We start from the raw sequence: 5,970 nt of genomic DNA, 5'->3' as shown, positions 1-5,970 counted from the left end.
GGGGTTCCCAGGACAAAAGAGAGAACACAAAAGCCAAGTGCGGGACTCTACTTTGCGTCCCACAGCAGACCTCTCCCTCCCGCAGAGGGAGGATTTCTAGCATTTGAGACTATTAAACTCCATACCTGGGCCCCTCCCCCCGCTCTTCCAATCCTACCCCCACCCTTCCAGAGACTTAAACTGGCTCCTGATCTGAAGAGCAGTGTCAGATTACAGAGGAGCCTTGGGGTTTGGGCTAAGGGAAGACTGGCCGCTGGCTTTGGTCCAGGGAAGAGGCTGAGAAGAGTGTGGTTTGCCCTGGACTAGGAGACAGAAGACTCATCCACCCCCAGATACCACCGTTTCTGGCCTGTGGGTGGGGTGTGACACAGCTGGGCTGGGAAAGAGAAGACCCCTCTTTCCATCCCCAGCCCCCACCCTTTCTGGCCTGCCTAGGGCGTGGCAATTACATCGGCGGAGGCACTCCCAGGGATCAGCAGTAAGTGGTATATACAGCACTCAGCTTTCAGCAGCTGAGGAATTCCCTGCCGGCCACACACACACACAGGGAAGAGGTGCCCTAAGACTCAGGAGAGCTGGACACAGGGCTGGTGGTGCTATTCTCGGTGTGCATATGTGCCGGCAAGGGCAGAAACTGCACTGACTTTGTAAAACCTACTGTCCAGACCCCTCAGCCCCACGCATCTAAAGCTGCAGCCTCAGAGTCACTCTGGGCATCAGGTGACCGGCTCTACCTGCACAATACGCAGGGGATTACTTGGTGGGCTTAAGCCACAACTGGCGCTGTTTTTTTTTTTTTTTTTTTTTTTTTTTCTTTTTCTTTCTTTTCTTTCTGTTTTGATTTGTCTTTATATTTTTGACATCTTTGCCTGTGTCGAGTGGGGATTCTGTGCTACAGCAGAGAACAACTTGGAGATCACTTGGTGGGCTTAAGCCACAACTGGCGCTGTGTTTTTTGTTTGTTTGTTTGTTTGTTGTTTGTTTGTTTTTTGTTTGTTTGTTTGTTTTTGTTCGGTGTTGATTTGTCTTTATATTTTTGACATCTTTGCCTGTGTCGAGTGGGGATTCTGTGCTACAGCAGAGAACAACTTGGAGATCACTTGGTGGGCTTAAGCCACAACTGACGCTGTGTTTTTTGTTTGTTTGTTTGTTTTTTGTTTGTTTGTTTTTTGTTTGTTTGTTTGTTTTTGTTCTGTGTTGATTTGTCTTTATATTTTTGACATCTTTGCCTGTGTCGAGTGGGGATTCTGTGCTACAGCAGAGAACAACTTGGAGATTACTTGGTGGGCTTAAGCCACAACTGGCGCTGTGTTTTTTGTTTGTTTGTTTGTTTTTTGTTTGTTTGTTTTTTGTTTGTTTGTTTGTTTTTGTTCGGTGTTGATTTGTCTTTATATTTTTGACATCTTTGCCTATGTCGAGTGGGGGTTGTCGATTGTTTTTTTACATGTGAATGTATTTGACTTTTTCCTTGTTGTTATTGTTGTGCTTGGTGATTTGCTTTGTTCTGTAATTGCCCTACCAGTGCCCAGCTTAAGAGGCACAAGATTCAACATACCCAGCGGCCAACTCCAGACCAAGCCAGAGTACTACCGGGTTTGACCTACAAGTGACACACTCAGAGGGGATTCTTTACAGGCACATAGAGGCCAAAGGGCAAACCACATCTAAGCGGTCAATCCTCACGCAGCAGAATACCCTGCGTGGGCAAAGCCAAGTCTTACAACTAGTCAGCCTAGGAGTTAACTCCACCTACTCACAAGCGAAAAGCAATTAAGGATCTTCTTTAACAGGACAATATACACAACACAAGAGTCACTTTTAGAGCACACGCAGGGGAGAAGAACGAAGTAGTGCAAGTCAAATATAAAGGACATTTATTATATACTAATCCAGCAAGAACTAAGAACTCCAGGGCACCTATCTAATACATCGAAGCAAACACAGAGAGTCAACCAGAATGAGGAAACAAAGAAACATATCCCAAATAAAAGAACAGAAGAAACCTTCAGAAATGGAACTAAATGAAGCAGAGGTAACCAAACTGTCAGAGACAGAGTTCAGAATACTGATGATAAGAATGTTTAAGGAACTTAGAGAGGACATCAAGAAGGATGTAGAAATCATAACGAACAACCAGTTAGAACTAAAGAACACAGTTACCGAAATAAAGAACTCACTTGAAGGAATTAACAGCAGGTTAGATGAAGCAGAGGATCGAATCAGCGACTTAGAAGACAAGTTAGCAGAGATCACCCAAACAGAACAACAGAAAGAAAAAAGAATAAAAAACAATGAAGATGGTTTAAGAGACCTATGGGATAACATCAAGCGCAACAACATGCGCATCATAGGAATACCAGAAGGTGAAGAGAAGAAACAAGGGATTGAGAACATATTTGAAGTAATAATGTCTGAAAATTTCCCTAACCTGATGAAGGAAACCAACATACAAGTCCAGGAAGTGCAGAGAGTTCCAACCAGGATAAACCCAAACAGGTCCACTCCAAGACACATTATAGCTAAAATGGCAAAGATTAAAGACAAAGAGAGAATCCTAAAAGCAGCAAGAGAAAGACAGAGGGTTACATACAAGGGAACTCCCATAAGACTATCAAATGACTTTTCTGCAGAAACATTGAAGGCCAGGAGGGAGTGGCAGGAGATACTCAAAGTGATGGAAAACAAAGGCCTACAACCTAGGTTGCTTTATCCAGCAAGGCTATCACTTAAAATTGATGGGGAGATAAAGAGCTTCCCAGAAAAGAATAAGCTAAAGGAATTCATTACCACCAAGCCAGCATTGCAAGAAATACTAAAAGGACTTCTGTAAATAGAAGAAAGACGAAAACAATTTATCCACAAATTTAAAAATGGCAATAACTATGTACTTATCAATAATCACTTTAAATGTAAATGGTTTAAATGCTCCAATCAAGAGACATAGGGTGGCTGAATGGATAAGAAAGCAAGACCCTTGTATATGCTGTATACAAGAGACTCACCTCAGATCAAAAGACACACACAGGCTAAAAGTGAAGGGTTGGAGTAAGATATTCCATGCAAATGGAAATGAGAAAAAAGCTGGAGTTGCAATACTTATCTCTGACAAAATAGACTTTAAAATGAAGAAAATATTAAAAGACAAAGATGGACACTATATAATAATAAAGGGATCAATTCGACAAGAGGATATAACTCTAGTAAACATCTATGCACCCAACATAGGAGCACCTAAATATATAAAACAGATATTGACTGACATAAAGATGGAGATCAACAGTAACACTATCATAGTAGGGGACTTCAACACACCTCTGACAACAAGGGACAGGTCTTCCAGACAGAAAATCAATACGGAAACAACAGCCTTAAATGACACATTGGACCACTTGGATTTAATTGATATTTTCAGAGCATTTCACCCCAATGCTGCAGAATACACGTTCTTCTCAAGCGCACATGGAACATTCTCCAAGATAGACCATATGTTAGGCCACAAAGCAAGTCTGGATAAATTTAAGAAAATTGAAATCATACCAATTGTCTTCTCTGACCACAGTGCTATGAAATTAGAAATGAACTACAGGAAAAAGACTGGAAGACACACAAATTCATGGAGGCTGAATAATATGTTACTAAACAATGAATGGGTCAAACAGGAGATCAAGGAAGAAATCAAAAGATATCTCGAGACAAACGAAAATGAAAATACAACGACCCAAAATCTATGGGATGCAGCGAAAGCAGTCCTAAGAGGGAAGTTCATAGCACTGCAGGCCTACCTAAAGAAACAAGAAACATCACTAATCAACAGTTTATCTTCACACTTAAGGGATCTGGAAAAAGAACAACAAAATAAGCCCAAAGGGAGTACAAGGAAGGAGATAATAAAGATCAGAGCGGAAATAAATGAAATAGAAACCAGAAAAACAATACAAAAGATCAATGAATCCAAGAGTTGGTTCTTAGAGAAGATAAACAAAATTGACAAACCTTTAGCCAGACTCATTAAAAAAAAGAGAGAGAGGACCCAAATTAATAAAATCAGTAATGAAAGAGGAGAAGTGACAACAGACACCGCAGAGATACAAAAAATCCTAAGAAATTTCTATGAGCAACTGTATGCCAACAAATTTGACAACCTGGAAGAAATGGACAATTTCCTAGATGCATACAACCTCCCAAGGCTAACTCAAGAGGAGACAGAAAACCTGAATAGACTGATTACCACCAAGGAAATTGAATCAGTAATCAACAATCTCCCAACAAACAAAAGCCCTGGACCAGATGGCTTTACAGGTGAATTTTACAGAGCGTTCCAAAAAGAATTGTCACCTATTCTCCTCAAACTCTTCCAAAAAATCCAGAGGGAGGGAAGACTCCCAAACACTTTTTACGAAGCCACTATCACCCTGATCCCAAAATCAGACAAAGACACCACAAAAAAAGAAAACTACAGGCCGATATCGCTAATGAACATAGATGCAAAAATCCTCAACAAAATACTAGCAAACAGAATTCAGCAATATATTAAAAAGATTATACACCATGACCAAGTGGGATTCATCCCTGGCATGCAAGGGTGGTTCAACATCCGCAAATCAATTAATGTGATACACCACATTAACAAAATGAAAAATAAAAATCATATGATCTTATCAATTGACGCAGAAAAAGCATTTGATAAAATTCAGCAGCCATTCATGATAAAAACCCTTAAGAAAGTGGGAATAGAGGGATCATATCTCAACATAATAAAGGCCATATATGATAGACCCACAGCTAACATCATACTCAATGGGGAAAAACTAAAACCATTCCCCTTAAAATCAGGAACAAGGCAAGGCTGCCCACTTTCTCCACTTCTATTCAACATAGTGCTGGAAGTTCTAGCCACAGCAATCAGACAAGAAAAAGAAATAAAAGGCATCCAAATCGGTAAGGAGGAAGTAAAACTGTCATTATATGCAGATGATATGATACTATATTTAGAGAACCCTAAAGACTCCACCAAGAAACTATTAGAGCTGATAGATGAATTTAGTAAAGTAGCAGGATACAAAATTAATATTCAGAAATCAGTTGCATTTGTATATACCAATAATAAAACATCAGAAGGAGAAATTAAAAAAGCAATTCCGTTTACAATTGCTCCAAAGACTATAAAATACCTGGGAATAAATTTAACCAAAGAAGTAAAAGATCTGTACTCAGAAAATTATAAAACACTGAAGAAAGAAATGAAAGAAGATACAAATAGATGGAAACACATACCATGTTCATGGATAGGAAGAATTAATATAGTTAAAATGTCCATACTGCCTAAGGCAATATATATATTCAACGCAATTCCTATCAAACTACCAACGACATTTTTCACAGAAATAGAACATATAATCCTAAAATTTATATGGGATAACAAAAGACCCCGGATATCTTCAACAATCTTGAGAAATAAGAACAAAGTGGGAGGTATAACAATACCTGACTTCAAATTATACTACAAGGCTACAGTAATCAAAACAGCATGGTACTGGCATAAAAACAGACCCATAGATCAATGGAACAGAATAGAGAGTCCAGAAATAAATCCATGCCTATATGGCCACTTAATCTATGACAATGGAAGCAAGAATGTACGGTGGGGTAAAGACAGTCTATTCAATAAATGGTGCTGGGAAACTTGGACAGACACATGCAAAAAGATGAAGCTGGATCACCTCCTTACACCACATACAAAAATAAATTCAAAATGGCTTAAAGATTTAAATGTAAGATCTGAAACCATAAAATTCCTAGAAGAAAATATAGGAAGAAACTTCACAGACATTACCCGGAGTAAGATTTTTACTGATATATCCCCTCGTGCGAGGGAAGTAAGAGGAAAAATAAACATGTGGGATTACATCAAACTAAAAAGCTTTTTCACAGCAAAGGAAACCATCAATAAAACAAAAAGGGATCCTACTG

The sequence above is a fragment of the Rhinolophus sinicus genome, chromosome 4 (genome assembly GCF_057876585.1).
Source record: "Rhinolophus sinicus isolate RSI-liver-muscle chromosome 4, RSI-T2T, whole genome shotgun sequence".
NCBI lineage: Eukaryota > Metazoa > Chordata > Mammalia > Chiroptera > Rhinolophidae > Rhinolophus > Rhinolophus sinicus.
This window is presented reverse-complemented; position numbering follows the sequence as displayed.